Source organism: Scyliorhinus torazame, chromosome 5 (assembly GCF_047496885.1).
Source record: "Scyliorhinus torazame isolate Kashiwa2021f chromosome 5, sScyTor2.1, whole genome shotgun sequence".
Classification (NCBI taxonomy): domain Eukaryota; kingdom Metazoa; phylum Chordata; class Chondrichthyes; order Carcharhiniformes; family Scyliorhinidae; genus Scyliorhinus; species Scyliorhinus torazame.
Genome location: NC_092711.1, coordinates 190,841,047 through 190,853,841, shown reverse-complemented (window position 1 = coordinate 190,853,841; position 12,795 = coordinate 190,841,047). Strand labels below are relative to the sequence as shown.

The window sequence follows — 12,795 nt, the reverse complement described above, 5'->3', positions numbered from 1 at the left end:
ATGGAGGATCGTTTAAAACAGCGGCGAGGAGGAATTTCTTCAGAGGATGGTGAACTTGTGGAACGCATTACTTTGGATGCCAAGTCACTGCATTCAAGACAGAGATAGGTAGGTTCTTGATTAATAAGGGGATCAGGGGTTGTGGGGAGAAGACAGGAGAATGGAAATGAGAAACATATTGAATGGCGGAGCAGATTCGATGGTCCAAATGGCCAAATTCTGCTCCCATGTGTTATGCTCTTATGGTCTTGTCTATCTTTTCATTGTGGATGTTGATAACCGGGGTAGGGGGCAGTGCTCTGTGATAGGGACAGTGCAGTGGGATGGGTGCAGGTTGGTAGATGACCTTTTGTCTTCCAGATGTTTGACCTCAGGCCCTTTCTTTCGTACATCTTCGTTAAGGCTTTGATGCTGGTTTGGAGTACGGCCTTTATTTCAAGAACAGCGGATGGGTGTCTTTGGATCTGGCCTGCAGGTGACAAAGATTCTATAGTTCAGCTCACTCCAGAGGGGGAGCTTGCTGAGGGTGAGATGGAGTATTGCAGCAAGGAAGATTGAGAGGAGAGTCGGTGCGATGGCAAAAACTTGCTTGACCCCGGTCGCAACATGAATTCAGCCTGTGGTGGCTCCGGTAGTCAGGGTCATGGTTGCATGTGATCACGGAGCAGGTACAGGATAGGGGCAAACATTTGGGGCAGCAGAAGTGAAGGAGGGCGCCCCCAAATTCCTGAAAATGAGATTGAAGGAGGCCAGGTACAGAGGTTGGTGCTGTACACTGCATTTCTCTTGTAGTCACCGCCCGGTGAAGATCAGGTACATTGTGTCGCTTGGTGGGCAGAATCAGATTTGGCATTCTGGGAGGAGCTGTAAGTCTGTCACCAAATAAATCATATTTGCCACAATTAGTCCGGGTAAACTGTAATTAAATGAAATCAGGCACTTACTGTGTGCTCCAGTGGCGCAATCGGTTAGCGCGCGGTACTTATACAGCAGTGCAATTGGCGAGCAATGCCGAGGTTGTGAGTTCGATCCTCACCTGGAGCAGGAATTTTACTGCATTTATCAGTTGTAATTTAACTGCATGACAAACATCAATCGTTTATTGTTTCTGGAACAGACCTCTTCATTCACCTGAGGAAGGAGCAGCGCTCCGAAAGCTAGTGACATCGAAACAAACCTGTTGGACTTTAACCTGGTGTTGTAAGACTTCGTACTGTGCTCACCCCAGTCCAACGCCGGCATCTCCACATCATGGTTTATTGTACTCAGGGATGTACTATTTGCCTGTGCAGGGAGTCCGGACACCAACAGTGTCAGTTAATGTCTCGCCGTTTGACTGGAACTTGTTTCCGCTGACTATAGATGTTCGAAAAACTTGGTGATGGGACAAGGTGCTGCACTTCAGCCATTAAGTATCACCAAGTTATAAATTACTTGCGAAGTAATTCACAAGTTATGCTGCGCAGGTTCCAAGGTGCTAGACATACTATTGCTTAATGCAGAATTGTGAAAACCATGGGGAAAGCAGTTACCAACTGACTCATAAAACACACACGGAATAAACATCAAGCTGACCCTGAGGACCAAGCTGATTGTTTACAGGAACTGAACTCCATTTGTAGCTCTAGTGGCGCAATCGGTTAGCGCGCGGTTCTTATACAGCAGTGCAAACGGCGAGCTATGCCGTGGTTGTGAGTTCGATCCTCACCTGGAGCAGGAATTTTACTGCAAATGGACCGTTTGCAGCGGATTAACAATTTAACTGCATGACAGACATCAATCGCCCATGATCTGGTTTATTATACTCAGGGATGTACTATTTTCCTGTGTCGGGAGTCCGGACACCAACAGTGACTCGGTTAATGTCACGCCCTTCCGCTGACTATAGACGTCCGAAAAACTTGGTGATGGGACAAGGTGCTGCACTTCAACCATTAAGTATCACCAGGGTCGAAGTAATCACAAGTTATGCTGCGCAGGTTCCAAGGTGCCAGACATACTATTGCTTAATGCAGAATTGTGAAAACCATGGAGAAAAGCAGTTACCAACTGACTCATAAAACACACACGGAATAAACATCAAGCTGACCCTGAGGACCAAGCTGATTGTTTACAGGAACTGAGCTCCATTTGCAGCTCTCAGAAAAGCAGCTCAATCATTTCCAGCTTGGTTGTGTATGTGATCCATTATTGGTATCCGCTGAGAGGACACATTGAAGAATGAGGCAATCCTCTCAAAGGCACAGCTTCCAAGTCTGTTAGACTCATCAACCAGCGGCAGCTTCCTCTGATCCGTCCGTGGGATGGAGATTGTCACATACCCAATGTGTTTCTGTACGGTGAGCTGGCTGGAGCTAAACAACCAGTGGGACGTCCAAAGCTCTGCCTCAATGATGTTTGCGACAGAGACCTGAATGTCCTGAATATGGATTTCCACACCGGAATGTTTCTTATTGCACCCAGAGGAACGTGGCGCCATCTCCTGTGGTCTATCGCGCATCCCCATGGTTACAGTGACTTCACAAGAGACACCAATGAGGAAACATCAAGCCACAGCCACAGCTGGGGGCTTCATTCTGCTTCTGACCTTGTGACAGAATCGGCCTCTCAGGGTTGTCCTCCCTCAGCCATCAGCAAAGTTCTGCCATATAGAGACCCTCCATCGGACATTGAGCTATTAGTGACGAATCTCTCATCTCGTAAATAAAAGGAAAACCATCATCCTTAGTGCACAATAGTGGAGGCGGGTCTGGTGGACGGTGCTGGTGCTGATGGTCCTCTAACCGCTGGTCCTCCGACCAATTGCATTGAATGAGGGGCGGGACACTGCTGGGAGTGGAGCAAGGGCTGCGAGAATAATGGTGATGGAGAGTTGCATCATTATTTGAGGTACAGTCCATGAGTGGTGGAAATGGCTGGTCGGAGCCACTGATGGATCCGGTGGATGGGTGGAGAGGCTTTGTCAACACGTTGTGTGATGCTCGATCAATAACTCCAGAAGTGAGATTGGATGACAATTGAAGGCTTTATTGGACTAGATGTTTCCCCCAGCAGCGCAGTTACAGAATGCAGCTGCTAGGGAGACACAGACTCTTATACTCTGCCTTACTGGGCGGAACCAGCAGGCAGGCTTCTCCAATGATATTGCTGTCTCAGGTACCTCCCACACCAATGGTCTTACAGCATCAACCTGGGTACCGTAATATCGACTACCACATTCACCCCCTGTTAAAAAAAAGAGTCCGGCGGGGGTGGTGGTCTCGCGTAATACAGTGGTAGAGGCTGAGGTTATGGTGGTACCCGGTATACATCAGTACAGTGTTTTGCCTCATCACATCGCAACTATTTACAGTATTTATTTACATTCAAAATGAAGCAATTAGTCGATTAGGGGCCCTGGTCATCCTCTGCGATCGTCGCAGTTTCGGTGGTGATGCAGGCGCCGGCTCGGGCATCCGTGGCTCCGGGAGCGTGGCTTTGGCTTATTCGGCAGCTTCATCACCCCCAGATGGGACCGGTGGGAGGACCGATCCACCTGGGAAGGGGGCGGCTGTGGGGTGCGCCGGTGGGAGGGAGGGTGGGGTTGGTGGTGAGGGTGTGTGTGGGGATCCAGCTGGCACCAGGTCCCGTAGGGAGACCGTATCCTGTCGGCCGTCGGGGTACGCCACATAGGCATATTGAGGGTTAGCGTGAAGGAGGTGGACCCTCTCAACCAATGGGTCCGACTTGTGCGCCCACACGTGTTTGCGGAGCAGGATGGGTCCAGGAGCTGCCAGCCAGGTTGGGAGCAAGGTCCCGGAGGAGGACTTCCTAGGGAAGACAAGGAGATGTTCGTGAGGTGTTTGGTTGGTCATGGTGCACAGCAGTGATCGGATGGAGTGGAGAGCATCCGGAAAGACGTCCTGCCAGCGGGAGACTGGGAGATTCCTGGACCATAGGGCCAGTAGGACGGTCTTCCAGACCATTCCGTTCTCCCTCTCTACCTGTCCGTTTCCCCGTGGGTTGTAACTGGTCGTCCTGCTCGAGGCGATGCCCTTGCTGAGCAGGAATTGACGCAGTTCGTTGCTCATAAAGGAGGACCCCTATCGCTGTGTATGTAGGCGGGGAAACCGAACAGTGTAAAGATACTGTGGAGGACTTTTATGACGGTGCTGCGGTCATGTCGGGGCAGGGGATTGCGAATGGGAACGGGAGTACTCATCAATCACCTTCAGGAAGTACGTGTCGTGGTCGGTGGAGGGGAGGGGCCCTTTGAAGTCCATCCTGAGGCGTTCAAAGGGACGGGAAGCCACTGGGCATAATATGAAAGAAATCCCAGGCAGCGTTTCAGGGCCTTGGAGCAGTGGAGGAGGGGAAACTCCATGAGGGGGCGCATGCGTTCGGGATCTGGGCCTATAACTCCATCATGCACTACGTAGCCGAGGATGTCTAGACGGTCGGTGCTGAACACACATTTGTCCTTGTTGTAGGTTAGATAAAGGACTTTTGCGGTATGGAGAAATTTTCGGGGGTTGGTGTCGTGGTCCTGCTGGTCGTGGTGATGTTATCGAGGTATTGAAACGTGGCCCGCAAACCGTACCGGTCAACCATTCGGTCCATCTCCCGTTGGAAGACCGAGACTCCATTTGTGACACTGAAGGGAACCCTTAGGAAGTGGTAGAGCCGCCCATCTGCTTCGAATGCAGTGTATTTGCGGTCGCTAAGGCGGATGGGGAGTTGGTGGTAGGCAAATTTTAGATCCACCATGGAAAAGACCTTGTATTGTGCAATCTGATTGACCAATTCAGATATGCGGGGGAGGGGGTACGCGTCGAGCTGCATATACCTGTTGATGGTCTGGCTATAATTGATGACCATCCTATGCTTCTCCCCAGTCTTTACAACCACTACTTGAGCTCTCCAGGGATTGTTGCTAGCCTCAATAATACCTTCCTTCAGTAACCGCTGGACCTCCGACCTAATGAACGTCCGGTCTTGGGCACTGCACCGTCTGCTCCTGGTGGCGATGAGGGGACTACATTTGCTATCCTTCCGTCTTCTGGCACTATTCCTGTAGACAAAGATGACTTAAAGATCAAAGCCAAAGGCTCAGCAATCTCCTCCCTAGCTTCCCAGAGAATCCTAGGATAAATCCCATCCGGCCCAGGGGACTTATCTATTTTCATATTTTCCAGAACAGCTAACACCTCCTCTTTATGAACCTCAAGCCCTTCTAGTCTATTAGCCTGAATCTCAGTATTCTCCTCAACAACATTGTCTTTTTCCTGTGTGAATACTGATGAAAAATATTCATTTAGCACCTCTCCTATCTCCTCGGACTCCACGCACAACTTCCCACTACTGTCCTTAGATTTAGAGATGTGGGTCAGAAATTGGCTAGCTGAAAGAAGACAGAGGGTGGTGGTTGATGGGAAATGTTCAGAATGGAGTACAGTCACAAGTGGAGTACCACAAGGATCTGTTCTGGGGCCGTTGCTGTTTGTCATTTTTATCAATGACCTAGAGGAAGGCGCAGAAGGGTGGGTGAGTAAATTTGCAGATGATACTAAAGTCGGTGGTGTTGTCGATAGTGTGGAAGGATGTAGCAGGTTACAGAGGGATATAGGTAAGCTGCAGAGCTGGGCTGAGAGGTGGCAAATGGAGTTTAATGTAGAGAAGTGTGAGGTGATTCACTTTGGAAGGAATAACAGGAATGCGGAATATTTGGCCAATGGTAAAGTTCTTGAAAGTGTGGATGAGCAGAGGGATCTAGGTGTCCATGTACATAGATCCCTGAAAGTTGCCACCCAGGTTGATAGGGTTGTGAAGAAGGCCTATGGAGTGTTGGCCTTTATTGGTAGAGGGATTGAGTTCCGGAGTCGGGAGGTCATGTTGCAGCTGTACAGAACTCTGGTACGGCCGCATTTGGAATATTGCGTACAGTTCTGGTCACCGCATTATAGGAAGGACGTGGAGGCTTTGGAGCGGGTGCAGAGGAGATTTACCAGGATGTTGTCTGGTATGGAGGGAAAATCTTATGAGGAAAGGCTGATGGACTTGAGGTTGTTTTCGTTGGAGAGAAGAAGGTTAAGAGGAGACTTAATAGAGGCATACAAAATGATCAGGGGGTTGGATAGGGTGGACAGTGAGAGCCTTCTCCCGCGGATGGAAATGGCTGGCACGAGGGGACATAACTTTAAACTGAGGGGTAATAGATATAGGACTGAGGTCAGAGGTAGGTTCTTTACGCAAAGAGTAGTGAGGCCGTGGAACGCCCTACCTGCTACAGTAGTGAACTCGCCAACATTGAGGGCATTTAAAAGTTTATTGGATAAACATATGGATGATAATGGCATAGTGTAGGTTAGATGGCTTTTGTTTCGGTGCAACATCGTGGGCCGAAGGGCCTGTACTGCGCTGTATTGTTCTATGTTCTATGTTCTATGTCCTTGACTGGTCCTACTCTTACCCTCGTCATTTTTTTATTCCTGACATATCTATAGAAATTAGGGCTATCCTTGATCCTACCTACCAACGACTTCTCATGTCCCCTCCTGGCTTTTCTTAGCTCTCCCTTTAAGTCCTTCCGAGCTAACTTGTAACTCTCGAGCGCCCTAACTGAACCTTCACATCTCATCTTCACATCAGCCTCCTTCTTCCTCTTGACAAGTGTTTCGACTGCTTTAGTAAACCACGGTTCCCTCGCTCGACCACTTCCTCCCTGCCTGACAGGTACATACTCATCAAGGACACGCAGTAGCTGTTCCTTGAACAAGCTCCACATTTCCATTGTGCCCATCCCCTGCAGTCTTCCTCTCCATCCGATGCATCCTAAGTCTTGCCTCATCGCATCATAATTGCCTTTCCCCCAGATATAACTCTTGCCCTGCGGTATATACCTATCCCTTTCCATCACTAAAGTAAACATAATCGAATTGTGGTCACTATCACCAAAGTGCTCACCTACCTCCAAATCTAACACCTGTCCTGGTTCATTACCCAGTACCAAATCCAATATGGCCTCGCCTCTCGTTGGCCTATCTACATACTGTGTCAGGAAACCCTCCTGCACACATTGGATAAAAACGGACCCATCTAAAGTACTCGAACTATAGCGTTTCCAGTCAATATTTGGAAAGTTAAAGTCCCCGATAACAACTACCCTGTTGCTTTCGCTCCTATCCAGAATTATCTTTGCAATCCTTTCCTCTACATCTCTGGAACTTTTCGGAGGCCTATAGAAAACCCCTAACAGGGTGACCTCTCCTTTCCTGTTTCTAACTTCAGCCCATACTACCTCAGTAGACGAGTCCCTTTTGTAGTATAGTGGAGTGGAAAAACTGAGGAAATAGGACACAGTGCAAAAAAGATGGCAAGATAGAGGGACCCTGGGTGTTTATCTCAAGCTTTGAAAATTTTACTGCAGTGAACAGATTAAAAACCCTCAAAATTTCTTGTAAAAAGAACGAAGGAACATCCACAAAATAACTTCCAATGGGATGGTGCAGCCTTGCGATAAGAGGAACAGGGAACAACAATGAATATGTCAAACATCACAGGGTTAAGTGAAGGTAGTACTGCTCACACAAACTGTGACTGGACACAGGGAAGGGTTAATCGGACAAGAGCAAAGGATTAAATAAACCCAACAAAAGACGATGTGGCAGAGAGGAACCAGAATGAAATGATAAGGACCCAGGGACAGAGAGAGAAAGATCTAGAAAAGAAAAGGTCCTCAGAATGTCGGCGGGAGCAGAGTGCAGGGGCCTGTCGGGAGGTACGTTTTTGATTTAAAAACACTTGCCCAACAGGAGCAGTCCGCAGTATGTCGGCGGGAGCGGAGTGCAGGGGCCTGTCAGGAGGTAAGTTTTTGATTTAAAAAACACTTACCTGGTCCCGATTCTGTTCTTCTTTTCTGTTTTATTTTTAATTTTTTTCAATATAAGGTGGGAACTGGAAGTTCAACCCGTGGACTTCTGGGAAGGTGTGTCCCCCCCCCCCCCCCCCAGCTCCCCCCCCAACCAATAAATTCTGGTGGAGAGGAAACCTGAGACACTACACGTGTCGTGTCTCCCACCCGCCCTCCTCCTCTAACCTAATAATAAGACCCATTGGTGTGAGGTAAGTGCCATATTATATTATTATTTTTTATTTTATTTATTTATTAACTAGAACTTGGTTGGAAGTTAGAGGGATGGCAGGGAAGGTAGTGCAATGTTCCTCCTGCAGGATGTTTGTGTCCCTGCTGATTTTATCTGCAGGAAGTGCAGCCATCTCCAGCTCCTCCAAGACCGAGTTAGGGAACTGGAGCTGGAGTTGGATGAACTTCGGATCATTCGGGAGGCAGAGGGGGTCATAGATAGCAGCTTCAGGGAATTAGTTACACCAAAGATTGGAGATAGATGGGTAACTGTAAGAGGGACTGGGAAGAAGCAGTCAGTGCAGGGATCCCCTGCGGTCGTTCCCCTGAGTAACAAGTATACCGCTTTGGATACTTGTGGGGGGGGGGACTTACCAGGGGTAAGCCATGGGGTACGGGCCTCGAGCACGGAGTCTGTCCCTGTTGCTCAGAAGGGAAGGGGGAGAGGAGCAGAGCGTTAGTAATTGGGGACTCGATAGTCAGGGGCACAGATAGGAGATTTTGTGGGAGCGAGAGAGACTCACGTTTGGTATGTTGCCTCCCAGATGCAAGGGTACGTGATGTCTCGGATCGTGTTTTCCGGGTCCTTAAGGGGGAGGGGAAGCAGCCCCAAGTCGTGGTCCACATTGGCACTAACGACATCGGTAGGAAAGGGGACCAGGATGTCAGGCAGGCTTTCAGGGAGCTAGGATGGAAGCTCAGAATGAGAACAAACACAGTTGTTATCTCTGGGTTGGTGCCCGTGCCACGTGATAATGAGATGAGGAATAGGGAGAGAGAGCAATTAAACACGTGGCTACAGGGATGGTGCAGGCGGGAGGGTTTCAGATTTCTGGATAACTGGGGCTCTTTCTGGGGAAGGTGGGACCTCTACAGACAGGATGGTCTACACCTGAACCTGAGGGGCACAAATATCCTGGGGGGGAGATTTGTTAGTGCTCTTTGGGGGGGTTTAAACTAATGCAGCAGGGGCATGGGAACCTGGATTGTAGTTTTAGGGTAAGGGAGATTGAGAGTATAGAGGTCAGGAGCACAGATTTGACTTCGCAGGAGGGGGCCAGTGTTCAGGTCGGTGGTTTGAAGTGTGTCTACTTCAATGCCAGGAGTATACGAAATAAGGTAGGGGAACTGGCAGCAAGGGTTGGCACCTGGGACTTCGATGTTGTGGCCATTTCGGAGACATGGATAGAGCATGGACAGGAATGGATGTTGCAGGTTCCGGGGTTTAGGTGTTTTAGTAAGCTCAGAGAAGGAGGCAAAAGAGGGGGAGGTGTGGCGCTGCTAGTCAAGAACAGTATTACGGTGGCGGAGAGGATGCTAGATGGGGACTCTTCTTCCGAGGTAGTATGGGCTGAGGTTAGAAACAGGAAAGGAGAGGTCACCCTGTTGGGAGTTTTCTATAGGCTGCCTAATAGTTCTAGGGATGTAGAGGAAAGGATGGCGAAGATGATTCTGGATAAGAGCGAAAGTAACAGGGTAGTTATTATGGGAGACTTTAACTTTCCAAATATTGACTGGAAAAGATATAGTTTGAATACATTAGATGGGTCGTTTTTGTACAATGTGTGCAGGAGGGTATCCTGACACAATATGTTGACAGGCCAACAAGAGGCGAGGCCACATTGGATTTGGTTTTGGGTAATGAACCAGGCCAGGTGTTAGATTTGGAGGTAGGTGAGCACTTTGGGGACAGTGACCACAATTCGGTGACGTTTACGTTAATGATGGAAAGGGATAAGTATACCCCGCAGGGCAAGAGTTATAGCTGGGGGAAGGGCAATTATGATGCCATTAGACATGACTTGGGGGGGATAGGTTGGAGAAGTAGGCTGCAAGTGTTGGGCGCACTGGATATGTGGAGCTTGTTCAAGGAACAGCTACTATGTGTTCTTGATAAGTACGTACCGGGTGTCAGGCAGGGAGGAAGGCGTCGAGCGAGGGAACCGTGGTTTACCAAAGAAGTGGAATCTCTTGTTAAGAGGAAGAAGGAGGTCTATGTGAGGATGCGGTGCGAAGTTTCAGTTGGGGCGCTTGATAGTTACAAGGTAGCGAGGAAGGATCTAAAGAGAGAGCTAAGACGAGCAAGGAGGGGACATGAGAAGTATTTGGCAGGTAGGATCAAGGAAAACCCAAAAGCTTTCTTTCGGTAAGTCAGGAATAAAAGAATGACTAGGGTAAGAGTAGGGCCAGTCAAGGACAGGGATGGGAACTTGTGTGTGGAGTCTGAAGAGATGGGCGAGATACTAAATGAATATTTTTCGTCAGTATTCACTCAGGAAAAAGAGAATGTTGTGGAGGAGAATGCTGAGACCCAGGCTATTAGAATAGATGGCATTGAGGTACGTAGGGAAGAGGTGTTGGCAATTCTGGACAGGCTGAAAATGGATCAGTCCCCGGGGGCTGATGGGATTTATCCAAGGATTCTCTGGGAAGCCAGGGAAGAGATTGCTGAGCCTTTGGCTTTGATTTTTATGTCATCATTGGCTCCAGAAATAGTGCCAGAGGACTGGAAGATAGCAAATATGGTCCCTTTGTTCAAGAAGGGGAGTAGAGACAACCCCGGCAACTATAGACCGGTGAGCCTCACGTCTGTTGTGGGTAAAGTCTTGGAGGGGATTATAAGAGACAAGATTTATAATCATCTAGATAGGAATAATATGATTAGGGATAGTCAGCATGGCTTTGTGAAGGGTAGGTCATGCCTCACAAACCTTATCGAGTTCTTTGAGAAGGTGACTGAACAGGTAGACGAGGGTAGAGCAGTTGGTGTGGTGTACATGGATTTCAGTAAAGCGTTTGATAAGGTAGGCTATTGCAGAAAATACGGAGGCTGGGGATTACAAAGAACAAAGAACAAAGAAATGTACAGCACAGGAACAGGCCCTTCGGCCCTCCAAGCCCCTGCCGACCATGCTGCCCGACTAAACTACAATCTTCTACACTTCCTGGGTCCGTATCCCTCTATTCCCATCCTATTTATGTATTTGTCAAGATGCCCCTTAAATGTCACTATCGTCCCTGCTTCCACCACCTCCTCCGGTAGCGAGTTCCAGGCACCCACTACCCTCTGCGTAAAAAACTTGCCTCGTACATCTACTCTAAACCTTGCCCCTCTCACCTTAAACCTATGCCCCCTAGTAATTGACCCCTCTACCCTGGGGAAAAGCCTCTAACTATCCACTCTGTCTATGCCCCTCATAATTTTGTAGACCTCTATCAGGTCTCCCCTCAACCTCCTTCGTTCCAGTGAGAACAAACCGAGTTTATTCAACCGCTCCTCATAGCTAATGCCCTCCATACCAGGCAACATTCTGGTAAATCTCTTCTGCACCCTCTCTAAAGCCTCCACATCCTTCTGGTAGTGTGGCGACCAGAATTGAACACTATACTCCAAGTGTGGCCTAACTAAGGTTCTATACAGCTGCAACATGACTTGCCAATTCTTATACTCAATGCCCCGGCCAATGAAGGCAAGCATGCCGTATGCCTTCTTGACTACCTTCTCCACCTGTGTTGCCCCTTTCAATGACCTGTGGGCCTGTACTCCTAGATCTCTTTGACTTTCAATACTCTTGATGGTTCTACCATTCACTGTATATTCCCTACCTGCATTAGACCTCCCAAAATGCATTACCTCACATTTGTCCGGATTAAACTCCATCTGCCATCTCTCCGCCCAAGTCTCCAAACAATCTAAATCCTGCTGTATCCTCTGACAGTCCTCATCGCTATCCACAATTCCACCAACCTTTGTGTCGTCTGCAAACTTACTAATCAGACCAGTTACATTTTCCTCCAAATCATTTATATATACTACAAAGAGCAACGGTCCCAGCACTGATCCCTGTGGAACACCACTGGTCACAGCCCTCCAATTAGAAAAGCATCCTTCCATTGCTACTCTCTGCCTTCTATGACCTAGCCAGTTCTGTATCCACCTTGCCAGCTCACCCCTGATCCCGTGTGACTCCACCTTTTGTACTAGTCTACCATGAGGGACCTTGTCAAAGGCCTTACTGAAGTCCATATAGACAACATCCACTGCCCTACCTGCATCAATCATCTTAGTGACCTCCTCGAAAAACTCTATCAAGTTAGTGAGACACGACCTCCCCTTCACAAAACCATGCTGCCTCTCACTAATACGTCCATTTGCTTCCAAATGGGAGTAGATCCTGTCTCGAAGAATTCTCTCCAGTAATTTCCCTACCACTGAAGTAAGGCTCACCGGCCTGTAGTTCCCTGGATTATCCTTGCTACCCTTCTTAAACAGAGGAACAACATTGGCTATTCTCCAGTCCTCCGGGACTTACCCTGAAGACAGTGAGGATCCAAAGATTTCTGTCAAGGCCTCAGCAATTTCCTCTCCAGCCTCCTTCAGTATTCTGGGGTAGATCCCATCAGGCCCTGGGGACTTATCTACCTTCATATTTTTTAAGACACCCAACACCTCGTCTTTTTGGATCTCAATGTGACCCAGGCTATCTCCACACCCTTCTCCAGACTCAACATCTACCAATTTCTTCTCTTTGGTGAATACTGATGCAAAGTATTCATTTATCCCGGGTGCCAGGGCCAGGGATGTCTCGGATCGTGTCTTAAGGATCCTTAAGGGGGAGGGGGAGCAGCCAGAAGTCGTGGTGCACATTGGTACCAACGACATAGGTAGGAAAAGG

At 48.6% G+C, this 12,795-nt stretch overlaps 2 non-coding genes across 2 annotated transcripts; both read left to right on the top strand.

Annotated features, from left to right (window-relative positions):
• Positions 1-949: 949 nt before the first annotated feature.
• On the top strand, positions 950-1,044 carry trnai-uau (transfer RNA isoleucine (anticodon UAU)). Its single transcript has 2 exons — positions 950-987; positions 1,009-1,044. It is a non-coding gene; the product is annotated as a tRNA-Ile (tRNA).
• A 577-nt stretch (positions 1,045-1,621) lies between these two features.
• trnai-uau (transfer RNA isoleucine (anticodon UAU)) lies at positions 1,622-1,716 on the top strand. Its single transcript has 2 exons — positions 1,622-1,659; positions 1,681-1,716. It is a non-coding gene; the product is annotated as a tRNA-Ile (tRNA).
• Positions 1,717-12,795: the final 11,079 nt, after the last annotated feature.